Source organism: Protomyctophum bolini (genome assembly GCF_963924005.1).
Source record: "Protomyctophum bolini genome assembly, chromosome: 22".
NCBI lineage: Eukaryota > Metazoa > Chordata > Actinopteri > Myctophiformes > Myctophidae > Protomyctophum > Protomyctophum bolini.
In genome coordinates, this window is record NC_137883.1 from 12116049 (window position 1) to 12131438 (window position 15390).

At 42.8% G+C, this 15390-nt stretch overlaps 1 protein-coding gene across 1 annotated transcript in view; it reads left to right on the top strand.

The window, feature by feature from the left end:
• The first annotated feature begins 11524 nt into the window (after positions 1 to 11524).
• The window catches only part of znf462 (zinc finger protein 462), a 65260-nt gene continuing 61394 nt past the window's right edge, over positions 11525 to 15390 (top strand). The window contains exon 1 of the mRNA XM_080756211.1: positions 11525 to 12393. The gene's annotated coding sequence lies outside the window, so the exon portion shown is untranslated. The remainder of the gene's footprint in view (positions 12394 to 15390) is intronic.

A 15390-nucleotide genomic window follows, 5' to 3' on the forward strand; every position in this document is an offset into this window, starting at 1 on the left:
TTTCACCTCAAAGTTTGACGTTGTCACGTTAATCAAGGAGATGAAATGCGGTACTTTAGCACTAATTAAGATGTCAGCCCTGTGTGTAGTAGAAGTAGAACACTTCTAACGATGTACTGCAGCTGGCAAGAGACATTTTTGAAGATTGAGGAAAGGAAGAAAGGGGGACTGAGAAGGTTGTGATTGCTGGCTACACGTGTCTGTGGCTTGTTTTTGTCTCTTTCCTTCCACCCTAAACACTCCCTGTCTTACTTGAGGTGCTTTTTAAGGGAGGCTGACAGCAAAATGGATTAAATGGGGTTTGCTGACGGAACACATATCAAATCTGCGGGCATGCAATTGTGGGCTGCGGCATTTGCAAGGCTTATGACTTCTGCTGAGCCCGTGGATCCATCATGCCTTCCTTGCTCTCCTCCTCCTTGCATCTCAGACGTGGAGGGAGAATGGAGGAGGGGGGAGGGAGGGACCGGGAGAGAGTGCTCTTGATCACCTAGCTGCTTTGTCTGAAGTGAGTCACCTTGCAAATATATGAATAGTAAATGCAGGGAAGGTAATCTGGTGGCCACACTGGTGCGTCCTCCATGTTTGCCCCTCCAGTTAGTTACTATACTGCATCTCAGGCCCTGGCATCTCGAATGCACAATGCTATGCAGATATTTTTCATCCCCTGCACTCCCTCTGTATCTCCTCTTTCTTTGTCTGCCGGCTCTCCACCTCCTGTCCATCTCTCTCCCTCTTCCATTTGTTCCTTCCTCCTGTATGCCTTTTCTGCTCCCTTGCTCCCTCGTGTCTCTCTCTCTCTCTCTCTCTCTCTCTCTCTCTCTCTCTCTCAGACATCAGGGTGTATTCCCCCCCCCCCCCGGCAGGATGCATGACAGGGGAGCAGGTGGAACGGAGAGCAAATGACAAATCTCTCCCTGCGTCCCTCCCTCCATCTCTCTCTCTCTCTCTCTCTCTCTCTCTCTCTCTCTCTCTCTCTCTCTCTCCATCTCCCCCAGTGTCCTGCCAGAGGCCCTCCAGCCCTCCTCCCTCTCACCACCACCTTTCCATCCTATCTGGCCACATTGATATTCAAATGTACCCCGGCAGTGTTACACCCTCTCCCACCACAAAGGCCTCGCTACAATAACCCTACCCAGAGAGAGAGAGAGAGAGAGAGAGAGAGAGAGAGAGAGAGAGAAGGTGACATATGTCTGATATGTCACATGAAATGGCAGATCACCTCTGTGCTCCATATTTGTGAAAGTAGCGTGCGTATATTTGTCCCAGTGGGTTGATGGTCTACAAGGCCTTTGTGTAACTAATAAGAAGACTCAGAATGAGGCTAAAAGGATGTTTCCGCTTCAGAAATGCTCAGTCTTGCTCGTTGTCTCAAACCTCTGTTTTGTGTGTATGTGTGTACGCATAATGCATTGTGTCTGTCTGTGTATGCATCCATGCCGTGTGTGTGTGTGTGTGTGTGTGTGTGTGTGTGTGTGTGTGTGTGTGTGTGTGTGTGTGTGTGTGTGTGTGTGTGTGTGTGTGTGTGTGTGTGTGTGTGTGTGTGTGTGTGTGTGTGTGTGTGTGTGTGTGTGTGTGTGTGTGTGTGTGTGTGTGTGTGTGTGGGTGGGGGTGGGTGGGTGGGTGGGTGGGGGGGGGGGGGGGGGGGGGTCTGCATGAACTCCAAACATAGAGAAAGGCTACTATCAAAGAAAGAAGAGACTGTATATTATTGTTATTGACAGGGTCCCCCATGGCAGCCTGGTGGAGCCAATGTCTCACAACTGGCCATGAGCTATCATTATCTTTGCCTTCTCCCTCTCTGATGAATCTGCCCCAGCTCCTGGGCTGAGGAGCTGGGCTTTATTTAATGGGCTCTTTCAGCCGTGGTCTGCTCTGCGGAAGCCTCTTACAAACCCATTTAAAGCAGGGTCTATGGATTTCATGGCTCCCCGGGCGCTCTCTCCCTCTTTCAATAAGGTGAAGTCCAAGGCTTTATCCATCCGTCAATGGGCCAGGGGAACAGTGGATGCAGCACTTTTTAATCCCAGCGACGCCACTGTCCACTGTATGCTTGGCTGTTCCCTGATAGGACGGTCCTCTCACCTGGGGACTTTTTAGTTCCTGTGGCAGAGCGGATTTATTGTTACATGGACGGGGATAAGGATTGGCCACCTTGGACAGTGCAAGAGACATAGAGGGAGAGATGGAGGAATAGAGAGGCAGGAGGTTCTTCAGAGTTACAGGTTCTTCAGAAAACAGGTTCCTACGGTTCTTCAGAAAATGGATTACGCAAGCACAAACGCATTTAGGCAGCATGCACATGTCGCGTGCATCAAATTATTGCATTCATCATCTCTCTGTACTCAATCAATCGGCTGCTATTGATCAGGAATATTGACTCAAACCGTATATTGAATGATGATCTACTACTGTGTTGTGTGACCTTGGAGTGTCAATTTCCCCCCAAAAGATCCTGATTTTAGAGTACATTATCACCCTGGTGTCCCTATTTCAGGCATGTGACTGTCATTATTATAGCGGAGAAAGGAAGATAAATCTCAAAGTTTTCCACATAAAAAAATGTTTCAAGCTATTGTCGTAATAGCTGAATTATATAATAGGACTTAAGTGGTTAACTTAAAATACTTTTAATTCATATTCTAATTTGTGACTTGATTAATAGGTCATCTCTTTATTCAAATTAAATACACTAGGAGAGGTTAAGCCAGCTTATCCAGAATTTAGCAGCACTATTTAAGCTCAGGAACTCGAGAAGACATTACATCAATTGCGTATTTCTTCCATTTGCCTCGGCAGTGATCTGCTCATAAGCAGGGTGAGGGTATGACATTGGTATCAACAGGCCCAGGCCAGGCCAGGCCAGGCCAGGCCAGGCCAGGCCAGGCCAGGCCAGGCCAGGCAAGGCAAGGCAAGGCAAGGCAAGGCAAGGCAAGGCAATTCAAAGTGCTTTACAGAATAAAACAAATACAGAGTGCAACAGTGCACTTCAAAAATGAATATATAGACACAATTAAATATTGTAAGATAAAAGAGCATACAAATTAGAACAAATACTCCCACCTTTGATTAAAAGGCCAGGCAAGTCCTAGCTGTTATTAAACATCATTAGGATAGGCAATGTTAAATAAATATGTTTTTACATTTGACTTAAAATAAGCTATGGTTGGGGATTTCCTAATGTAACCTGGAATATTATTCCAATTATTCCAGGTTTGTGGTGCATAATAGTGAAATGATTACTAGATTCAAACAACGTACTGTCTGTCTGGCCTTTGAGCACCTGCATGTTACTTACTATTCATGCATTTGAGACTGCCTCGCCAGCATAAAAATAAAACGCTGTAGAGGAGTGCCGGTTAATGCATCATCTGATTCAGTTATTCAGAAATATTTTTGACTATTTTTGATTTTCCGTTTGATGATGCAATAAGCAATGGGACACTGGGAAGTAAAAGGAAAAGATCATCTACAAACATATACATTCAAAACAATATTCTACTGCATATGATCATGTGGTCAGTTGTCTTATTGATAGAATTATGTGAATCCTTAAATAAAATAACAATCAGAATATTGTACATTCAATTTGAGCTCAACCACATGAACTTGATCTCCCAGTTGTGAACTTGAGTTGCAGAGCTTTGCACCATGTGGACTCAGTTGCAGGCAGTGGTGGAAAAAGTCTCACATTTTTGACATACTGCAATGTAGAAATACTCAAGTAAAAGCCTGGAATTAAATATGTACTTGAGTAAAAAGTACAAAAGTATTGGCATCAAAATGTAACCTACTTAAAGGGATTTGACATTAAAAAAGTTATTTTTCTTATTTAGTACAGTAGTACAGTAGTACAGTAGTCATTATGCAGAATGTCCAATTTCGGGAGGGGGGGGGGGTCATTTCTAGAAGACTTGTCTAGGACCAGTTGCAAATTGCAGACAGGTGAGGTGCTCTTTGATGGCGGTTTTGAAGGAGGGTAAGAAGTCACAATTTTTGATGCATTCCTCATTTTGGTAGCTAACAAACATAGAACGACTTTAACCCCGTGAGTGTGCTGAATCTGGGTTGAACGATATCAGTGGAGCTCCCTGACTGCGTCTGAACATGCACATTCTTAGGACATGAACTTTTTCAAATACTTCAGAGTTCTCCAGAAGATGGGGCAACAGTGGCAACACCCAATTTTAAATATCAGGTTCCATGGTTCCACGGTTACCACACAGGACTCTGAATCCTGGGGTCCGAGTTCAAATGTCAGTGGAACCTTTGTATATATGTATTACTGAATAGTGAATATGCAATCCTGCATATATAGAACATTGCTGTACAGTGTACACAGTCTTGTGCAGATACCCATTGATTAACAATGTTCTTATAATGTTGCCTGCACGATGTGTCTCTCACGTTATTGAAGTAGTTTGACAGGTACATGCTTGACTTGACTTAAGCCCTTTGCTCCACATGGTAAATAGGCCGTTGACAAATGTCCTCCATATATTACTCAGCTTTTAGCGGTTCTTTCGAGATCTCTCCAGTTGAGCCCATGCACTCTCTGACATTTCTGCCTTGACACTCTTAGCTAGCCTGTTCCTGGGGCGACCATGTTTCCTTTTTCCTTCAGGGTTCCATTTTAGCCAGGGCTTGTCGGGTGATGTTTGTAGCACGTTTTCTGAGGGTGTGGCCAATCAAACTCCACTTTGTCTTTCGGATTTGTAGAGAAGCTTGCAGCTGCCAGCTGGTCACATGATCAGTTCTGCAGCCAGACACAGATTTGTAAGTCAATGGGATCCTGGCTTGTTCTTTTCAACAAGTGTAAACAAGTGTGCAGAGGTTTCTTCCTTTTCCTCTTTTGCACAGGTCCACATTGATTACTTTGTCTCTCCACCAGATGTGTAGGATTCTCCTGAGGCGAGTGTTGATAAATATTTGCAGCCTGTCTGAGATATGGCTGAATTAGTGATAGAATTAGTGATAGCGGGGAAACATTTTATGAGCTCTCCCAGCCTGTTGAGAGGAGCTCTCCTGCCTCCCGTGTGGCGAGATGCCTCACTGTGCTGGAGTGGTGTGTTCACACCCACAGCAATCTCTGACTGAAGCTGGACAAGTGCCAAAGCTCAGACCCTGAGTGGTTTAAAAAATTACAGATTACCAGTATAACTTGTCTCAGATATGAGAGAGCCCACACACAGAATGTTTCTATTAATGTAAATAATAACAGGAGGAGGAAACAGTAACGGAGTAACAGTAAATCATCTTTCCCCCCAACAAATTCGTACTGGAGACAGCCATTTACACAGGTATGTCGGACACAGTCCGAGTTCTATACTCCCTTTCAATGCCAGCCACGCATGGGCAGGCATTGAAACAGGTGTATGGGCACCTGCCAATCTGGAATACCCCACACAGAGATTACAACCCCCTGGGCACTGCAATCTAACACTGCACTGCAACACACTCCAGATTCAGAATGACCTCCCCTTAGAGCACAACACACAATATTGCACTACAAGCTAAATCACTCTCCACCGCGCAAACATACGTGTACTATAATTGTACACATGTGATGCAGCATCATCTGAGGATAGAACTATCTACCGGTAGTTCACTCAGCTGCTTTCCACAATCCGGTGCTATCGATATCGCTATTCCCTGCTCTTTGAAAAACATTTAACATAAACCACAAAAACTGACAAATGATTTTGTTTTCGCTGTTGTCTCTCTTCCTCTTCTGATAATAGAGGGCACCACAAATGCAAAAAGTTGAACATGTAATTTCCTTCAATGATTCGCCATGCAACGCCTTGCAACATGCAACTAATTGCAACTACTGGTGCTACTTGGTGTGGTTGACCTTAAAACTATTGCGATTTCTTTCAAGTTTATATTCTTATTTATATTTTAATTTATTATAATAATGCAAGTCAATTTGGCTCAATTCAGAGCGAGCTACAACTGAATCTTTCTTTTTGAGTCATACAGTACATCATAGATACATTCTAGAAGACTGATGTTACAAGCTGTCCAAATGAAGTCTGAGACCCACGCCATTATTATACCCTAGCTGTCTTGTCTTTTTTCACTGTAATATTTATAATGGAGGTCAATGGGGCTTTGGACACACTGTGACCTTGGCACTTACGTAACTTCACAGATGACTGATGTCACAGGTGACTTGAGAGTCATGGCAATCAGTGTCAAACTGCCTGTAATTGGCTTCCAAGATCTGCAGGAGGGCCCTATTTATTACAATAACAAAAAGCTGCAGCTTCCTCAGGCAACCAATGACTTCCACTCCAGTATCCTACATGAGATGCGTGGTGGTGCATGATACCGTAAACTGTATGCGAGAGATATGTGCCCCTTATAGTTGGAGATATCTTAAAACCACCAAATCACTTTCAAATAGCTCTTTAACCATTCGCACCGTTTCATGGTATTCCAAATCCTGTTCTCACTTTGTTATTAAAGTGTCTTCTGATGAAGTTCTGCATGCGTGTGAGTGATGTGTCCATGTGGCTGCATGTGACAGAGAAACAGAGAGAGACAGATGGAGTATAAATTCCACTCGAGACAGGTACATCAGGGAGCAAAAGAAAACATATTGCATAATTCAACTTGTACAGTACGTGGATACGGTTTGCCCATGAATAGGCAGTGGGCACACTAGCAGGACAATGGTTCATATCTAAAATGTGTTCTCCTCTCATCCTTTTCCTCTTCTGACTTCTCATAAATGTGTATGCAATATCCCACTCAGGAGTCCATAGTGCCTAATACCCATGGAAACACTTTAATGGGGCACTTTTAGCTTTTAAACACCACAGCCACTTATGTGTAAATTACTTACAAACTAAAATGGGGCTTTGGGGCTATGGTGCTGGCGTTTAACTGACTGGACAGTAGGCCACGGGCCAATAGCTGAGTGTGTGTGTGTGTGTGTGTGTGTGTTTGTGTGTGTGTGTGTGTGTGTGTGTGTGTGTGTGTGTGTGTGTGTGTGTGTGTGTGTGTGTGTGTGTGTGTGTGTGTGTGTGTGTGTGTGTGTGTGTGTGTGTGTGTGTGTGTGTGTGTGTGTGTGTGTGTGTGAGTGAGTAGAAATATTGGCTACAAAACTTTACACGCTGCTGTTGAGGGGATACTGGAACATGCAAATGAGCTGGACCTGTTTTTCAACAGGTTTGCCCACAACCATCTCATCAGGGCAGCCTGATGGGTCCCGACTCCCCACTATCTCGCTCCAGTGGCCCCATTCACAAACAACACACCCCCTGGCTGGCCCCCCACCCCCAAGGACCTGTGCCCCTTTATCCTCACCTATCTAGGCTATCTTATGCCGGACCCAGCCCCCTAGGAGGCAGCAGCAGATTTTTGTACTTTTTCTGGTTTGTGTCTATGAAGTTAACACTAAAGTCTAAAGTCCCACCTCTAAAAACAAGCCAAAAACAAGCCAAGTCTTGCTAGAGAAATAAAGCAAAATCTCCCCTTGAAAAACAAGCCAAAACAAGCCCAATAATAGAGGGTATGCGCATGCATAAAGTGAATGGCAAATCGAGTGTCAAAGTGAGTGGAAACGTGAGTTTAATGTTGTTTAGTGTCATTTAATCTAATCAGATAGGACTTTTCTGTTTACCATGCAACAACAGCTGTGGGCAAGGCTTAAGTTCAGGTGGGTGGTGCTAAAATGAAAACCAGCTATACTTAATGAATTGGTGGGTGTGGGCACATCAAAACATAATTTGAACACTTTCTGTACACTTCTTTGAAAAATGATCTTCCTCCTACTAGTATAATCATAGTACCTGATTATCATGTTGTTTTGTTTTTCTTTTCTTTTTTGGGGGGTAGAGGCGCGGGGGGGGGGGGGGGGGAATCAGATTCACGTCACTCCATCTTTAAGCGTAACACTGTGATGGCCAAGGAGATGGTGATGGAGCCCAAAGCCCAGCACCGTCTGGGGGGAACAGGTGGATGTGTTGGACACCTACAGGTTCCTGGGGGTGCATGAACAATAAATACAACTCTGAGGACGTCTACAAGAAGCCCTTCTTCTTGATGAGGCTTAGGTCATTCAATGTGTGCAACAGCAGATAGCAGATAGTCGTAGAGCGCGGGAATTGGAAGGTTCCCGGTTCGATCCCTGCAGGCTCATACTGGGTTAGTGTCCTCGAGTAAGACACCGAACACCTGCTCCTGATGTGCAGGTTGGTTGGTTGCCTTGTATGGTTTCCCCCACCATCGTTGTGTGTTGTGAATGGATGAATGTAATGCACATTGAGGAGAGGATGAGAAGGCTGGTTGCTATTCTGAGCCTGATGTGCTCCTCATTCTGGATGAGGAGCACATTCAGCCACAGACACCGACCCCCTGCACACCACTAATATTATATTCACTGTTGATTGTCTGACATATATATTATCCATTTATACTGTAGGTGACATATATTCATGCATATATCATATTCACTGATTGACTAATTTCACTGACTAATGGGCGGTAATGCAAAAGTCAAGGCTTATACATTTTAGCCCTTGAATACCATGCATCGTGCCATCCTTAATAATGCATCACCATAATGATAACAATTCAGTCTTGCAGCGGGCACGTCTATAATTTGTCCAAAAAGCCACCGGTCACTTTCTAAATCTGTATACCCATGTTCCCGTGCCCCCTCCTCCTCCTCCTCTCCCACCGCTTGGACCATCTGAATCCCTGACGTGTGGTCTGTTTTTAGCTGCCTTGGACGGAGGCCTGGCTCGGTGCATGGCACGGGGGAGGCCGAGCGCTTGGGTTGTCCCAGTGCAGTCGGCCCACCTCCAGGCCATCCCATATTCATCAGATTTGCCGCATGTAGCCATATGTCCGAGCAGCATGATAAACCCTGGCCGCTCCCCAGCACCCACAGGACTCACTGTCAACACTGTGTGTGTGCGCGCGCGTGTGTGTGTGTGTGTGTGTGTGTGTGTGTGTGTGTGTGTGTGTGTGTGTGTGTGTGTGTGTGTGTGTGTGTGTGTGTGTGTGTGTGTGTGGTGTGTGTGTGTGTGTGTGTGTGTGTGTGTGTGTGTGTGTGTGTGTGTGTGTGCGTGTGTGTGTGTGTGTGCGTGGGGTTTTTTTTCAACCAGAAACGTTCCTTCAGTGATCTTCCGAGACCTCAAAAATGTTATTACCATAAAATGAACCTGTGTTGTATACAGTATGATGTTTGCTTCTGTTTTCTGAGCATATATAAAATGAACCTGCACTTAATCCCCTACTTCGCCATATGACAATTAGAGAGAGAATTGCCTAGCATCTCAACACTTTGTAAGCTTGTATAGATCTGCTCTTTTCTTTCTGTCTTTCTTTCTTATTAGTAGGCTATATTATTTTTCATATATTGAATATTGTGAAATTATTTTGAATTAGTTTTTGCCTTTATGCCCAAAACAGGGACACCAGGTTCTGGTCCTGGACTGAGTTCTCTAACATCCAGGCATCCTTAGCAGTGCTCGCCTCATGACAACATGCTTTTGAGCCAAGTATGCATTTGCCAAAGTAGTGGAAATGCATGGGGCTACATACGTCAGAACAACAGAAGAACTTCCATAAACACAGCTTTATTCCTGTTTCCATCTGCCATCTCACGCTCAACGTTGTTTTGCAGTAAACTTTACACAGTGTAAAGTGTCCTTGGATTTCTTGAAAAGCATCGTAAATCGATTAAAATCGATTGGAACTGAATGGTGACAATTTAAATTGCAGGTGTGTAAAAAAAAAGAAAGAGAAATAAATAGAGGATCTTTGTAAGACAATTGATTAGAAAATTAGTTTACAGTAATTTGCTATATTGTATTGAAGTACATTAAAAGAGAAAGAATATACTGGATTTGGCTACGAGAAATAATAATAAAATATATTTTTGTCTGGAAAATAATTTAGTTTAAAGAAATAATTACATTTTATATCGTGAACCTTATGTGTTTCAAACCCTATCATGAGTTCAGTGAATCATTGCATGCCTAAAAGGCACAATAAAATAAATTTAAGTTACAATAATCTCCAGTTACAGCATTGTTATTATCACCAGTGTCGCATTTACTATGAAAACCTGCATTTCCGTGTGTCACAAAACGCCTCCATACTGTCACGCCGTGGCATCGTCGGGCGAGGTCGCTTCTCGCCCAGGGCGTCTTACTGCGGATATTATGACTATTATTATTATTATTATTATTACCATTATTATTATTATTATTATTTTTTTTTTTATTATGACTATTATTATTATTACCATTATTATTACCATTATTATTATTATTATTATTATTATTATTATTATTACTATACTATATTGACACCACACCAGTGGTGGAAAGTATAGTACAATTTCTTAGGTCTTTGTACTTTACTTGAGTATTTCCAATACTTTTACCTCTACTCCACTATAGGCTACATCTCAGGTCCAAATTTTATTTTACTTTTACTCCACTACATTTATTTGACAGCTTTAGTTAGTTCTTTTTCAGATTTTAGCATAATGTGTACTTTCTACTTTCATATACTTTCAACCATTTTTATACCAATACTTTTGTCATTTTAAGTACATTTTTAATATCGGACTTAGTCTTTTACTTAACAGAATAGCATACTTCTACATTGCGGTATTGATACTTTAAGTAGGCCTAAATAATGTGAGTATACTTTTCAACCACTGCACCACACAATACTGTGCATTGAAGTTTACATCAAGATACTCAAGAAGAAAGAATTAAGACCAGGAGAATTCTGTATACTTTGTTTTGATATATAAGTACTGGGATTGAGTTACTTTATCACTTACTCATACAATACAGGTGCAAGCAGTGGAATGTTGGTGGGATATGTTCCACAGAGACTTCGCTAACACAACAATATAATAATAATAATAATAATAATAATAATTAATAATACATTTGGTTACATTTGTACATTTGCAGAGTTAAGGGATCTTTGCAAATAAATCATTTGCAAACCACTAGTACTGTTGGACTCCCATAGGCCATAGTTTCGTAGTAAATCAGTGTCATGCATATTCTGAAGAAAATCCAGAGACTTGACATTCAGTATCTTAGGATAGAAAAACACAGACCTGTTGATGACCACTGATTACTAGTAGTAGTAGTATTATAGTATATGAGAGAAATAGATAATAAATATACCTTATATAAAATTATATTCACATGATTCAGTCTTATATTTTAGCCACATGCCTCAGCATCACATGGTTTTTTATTATGAAACTTTTACAGAAACACAATTATAAATTCATCATATAATGAGAAATGTGCACACAAACTTTTCTCAGACATTATTTACTAGCTCTTAATAAGTAGGTAATACAATAACCACGAGTGTCAACAACAGAGTGTGGAGGGGTGTTGTCCAGGGGCTTTCCTTTTTTTTGACTGCTAGTTGTGTTTTGTTTGTTTTTTCTTGTCTTTTTCTTTTGTGTAAGTCATGTGAATTTTGTATGCTTTATTGAAAAAAATAATTAAAACACTTTGACGACAAAAAAATAAGTAAGTAATACAAAAAAATATTTTATTTTCACATCTTGATATGTAGCACAATATCTAGACTATACAGTATTTCATGCAGTTACATAGATCTGGCTGAATTCATAATATATCTTTTTTGATTCAGCTGTGTCTAGATAAATGTGTAGTTGCAAATGTGTCTTTTATAATAATTTGTTGTGTGAATATCTATCTATCTATCTATCTATCTATCTATCTATCTATCTATCTATCTATCTATCTATCTATCTATCTATCTACATTTATTATGATCTGTGCATAAGCAGCAGTATAGCAGCATCATCATCATCAGTTGTGTGAACTGTGAACTGTGGATAACCCCATGACGTAGCAGGCAGCAGCAGACATATGGAAAGCCTATATAGATATAACATTCTCATTCCATATGTGTCCGCTGGTGGATTGATGAAGCCGCTGATCTAAAAAAAAAAAAAAAAAAAAAAAAAGGGTCTGCTTTAGCAATTTGACTTCGGTGTGCGTTGATGAGAAGGATGATGATGAGCTTGTCCTCCTCAGACAGAGTCGTTGATGATGTCCACCCCGCCGATCATGCTCCCTCCTCGTCTCGTCGTAAACTCTTGTGCACCCTCTGGTGCTTGGTAGTCTCCCAAACTTCTTTGTGTGTAGCCTGCGTTGCAGATTGTCTTCCTTGTCTGTGTGGTTGCTCATTATTCAGAGACAGACGGCAGATCTCAGGTCATCTGCAGCTGCAGCAAAGGAGAAGCAGGAGGAGGAAAGATGGCGATCATCCATTAGACCGGACCGGGCACACACGCATGAAATACGAGGACAGGACACACGGGGACAACTTTTGGGAAGATCGCTTCGGGAGAACGTCGCACCAGTGAGTTTTTTAACACCATATTTCCCAGTTTCGGCCACGAGATTTCAGGCTTTGGATGGGGGCTTGATCGCGGTCTGTGCGAGAACGTCGTTATGGTAGATCATGGGATATAATTTGGAGAGCGCCTCGTGAATGACCTGGAAAGAAGAGCTTATCCCCCCTCTTTTCGGTTTAGTTTCAGGACCAGCCCGACTTCGGAGAGAAAGAAGCAGCCGGGGCGACAATACAAACACGGGGTGAGCGCTCAGCCCTGGCTGGCACCCATGGTAGGCAAAGTCAAGTGGGTTCTTCATAGCTTCTCAATACATATTCAACCTATAGCTTCGCTACAATGTCGCCTTCTCTCGGCTTGTTGTCAGTGACATGAGGAAATGGACACCGCGAAACGGACGTTGTTGCCATAGATAGCGCGTTGGTTTCAGTGTTTAGTTTTTCCTCTTTATTCTGACTAGATGTCTGCTCTGGGGAGGAATTAGCGTCCGTTGTTGTCCCACACTGGCGGTGTGTGTGCGCCGTGTTGTTGTGTGTGTGCTTGCTTTAGCTTCATGGAGAGGAGAAGCCATTGCACCGACTCTGCTCTGCTATCCTCTCCCAACCAGCCTCTCCTGCGCTGCTGTAGGAGCCGAGCCTCCATTAGCGACCCAGTCTGGCTGGCATAGCCGCTGGTCCACGTCCAGACTAGTAGTAGAACACACACACACACACACACACACACACACACACACCATGAAAGAGCCTTGTCCATTGGAGACTGTGTGCGTATGTGCCGCTCTCTCCACCGGACGGCTTTCCTTCAATTAACACCCCCCCCCCCTAACACCCCCCAATTTGAGACGGTGATCTCCACCACATTTGGAACTATCTTAGATAAGGGCTGCCTTAATAGCGACGGGCAGATTTCTATTTCTTTTTTAGCCCAGGGTGACTTTTTGGTGGGTTATTTTAGCATGCTCGTGTCGAGTGTTTTGGATGCGTATTAGGTATTATTACACTGTCTGTCAGTGGTCTGAACTGAAGTCAGGTAGGCACTAGGCAGTGTCATAGTGGGGCTTCACCATAAAATGGTGGAAGGCAGATGAGTCTCCAAGGAGAGCCCTGGAGTCAGACAGGCAGGAATGATCCCTCACGCCAGAACAAAGGTTGACTCTCTTGGTCCTGAAAATAGCCACAATCGTTAGATTTTTTTGGTTTTTGGTTTTAGTTTGAAAGTTTGACCGCTTGTGGAGGCAGAAGAACTCTGAAAAGTGGGTTAAATGATGGAATTGTGGAATAAAAGTCAAGGTTAAAGTAGTTTATTGTCCAAAAACGTATTTCAGTCATTTGTGCCCTAACACATACCCACTTACCTACATTATGTCATGTAATATTGTGGCTTCCTTAATACTATTTGACATTCCTTGCGACTGTGGTGGTTGCAGAGGGACACATGGGTGAGATGGGAATTTTAATGCTGAATAATGCAGTGTTTTAGCGTGCAGGTAGTTAATGTTCTACAAAGTGACACACACACACACACACACACACACACACACACACACACACACACACACACACACACACACACATATTCTGGAAGAGAGAGTGATTGCACTGGTAGATACTTTATGCGTAGAAGTTCTCAAGAAGATTCTCAAGAATATTCTCTCCAGCTTGTTGCAGGGTCAGTTCTGGTCAGATGTGAAATCAAACACTGTATGAACATTGATGGAGGGATTTAAAGTCCAAATGGAACTATTTTAAATATTTTTTTGTTTTTATGGCATAAAGTGTGTGTGTGTGTGTGCGTGTGCGTGTGTGTGTGTGTGTGTGTGCGTGCGTGCGCGTGTGTGTGTTTTAAACTCAACTTTTATTATCATGCATTTATATTGGGCTGGCTACACACCTGTTATTACAATACAAGGATATTGCTTGCTGCAATGCTATAATGTTGTATTTAGACATTTATTACAGGATTTTAGTGGGTTTATCTCTCAGCAGGACACAAGTTGTAATGCACTTTAGTTAATGATGTATGCCAGACAGTGGTACAACCATCAGTGACTTCTGTAGGAATTATATTCCAGAGATCTCTCTCTCTCTCTCTCTCTCTCTCTCTCTCTCTCTCTCTCTCTCTCTCTCTCTCTCTCTCTCTCTCTGTAGACCAGACCCATTTGTCTGGAGTGAAGGAGGTGTGTTTTCATCTGTGCATGTGTTGTGTGCTCTTGCGTGCATGCATGCATACATGTGTGTGTGTGTGTGTGTGTGTGAGAGAGAGAGAGTTGCTGTGTGCATGGCTGTGCTATGCTCTGCAGTTCCCCTGGCCACTGTGAAATCTTGCTGACAAGGAGAGTGAGCTTGACACACGGTGCTGCGACAACAGGGCTGAGAAGAGCAATCAAAATGGTGGCGCTCTCCCTTCTCCCTGGTGGTGTGGCAGTCACAGGGCAAACAGGTTCTCAAGGAGAAGCTGATAGGGGAGACTGGGTATGATTCTGCTATATGGCTGACAGATTGGTTTCAGGCTAGACACGTTGGTTTCCTCCAGTGAAGTATGCTCAGCAGATGGGCTGAATGTTTTAATGTTGGACTTTTGTCTGATGTTTTTTTAGTTGTTGTTGTTGAAGGAACCGGTAAATCTTGGATTATAAAAAATATTAGTAGACGTGACGTTTTCTCACTTATGCAGTTTGCTTTCATAGCTCTCACATGTTCTCCAGTGAATGTCAACTTCTGAAGTGACACAGACCAGTTTCGTTTTTCAGCTCAGGTCAGCAGTTAAAGTGTAGGGTTTTTTTTAAACCCTACTGTACATCTTTGGGTATTCAAGTTTTGATTACATCTACAATAGCATTATGAAGGAGTCAGTCAGTCAAGTGAACAACATGCTCTCATCAGGTTTGTATAATTGGGCTGCGTAAAGTAGTGCAATTATTTGACTACATTGTTGTCTGTACCTAGACAGTGATGCAAATAGCCTGCCTCCTGCATCCGTAGACTCACTAAATTGAGAAAGGACCC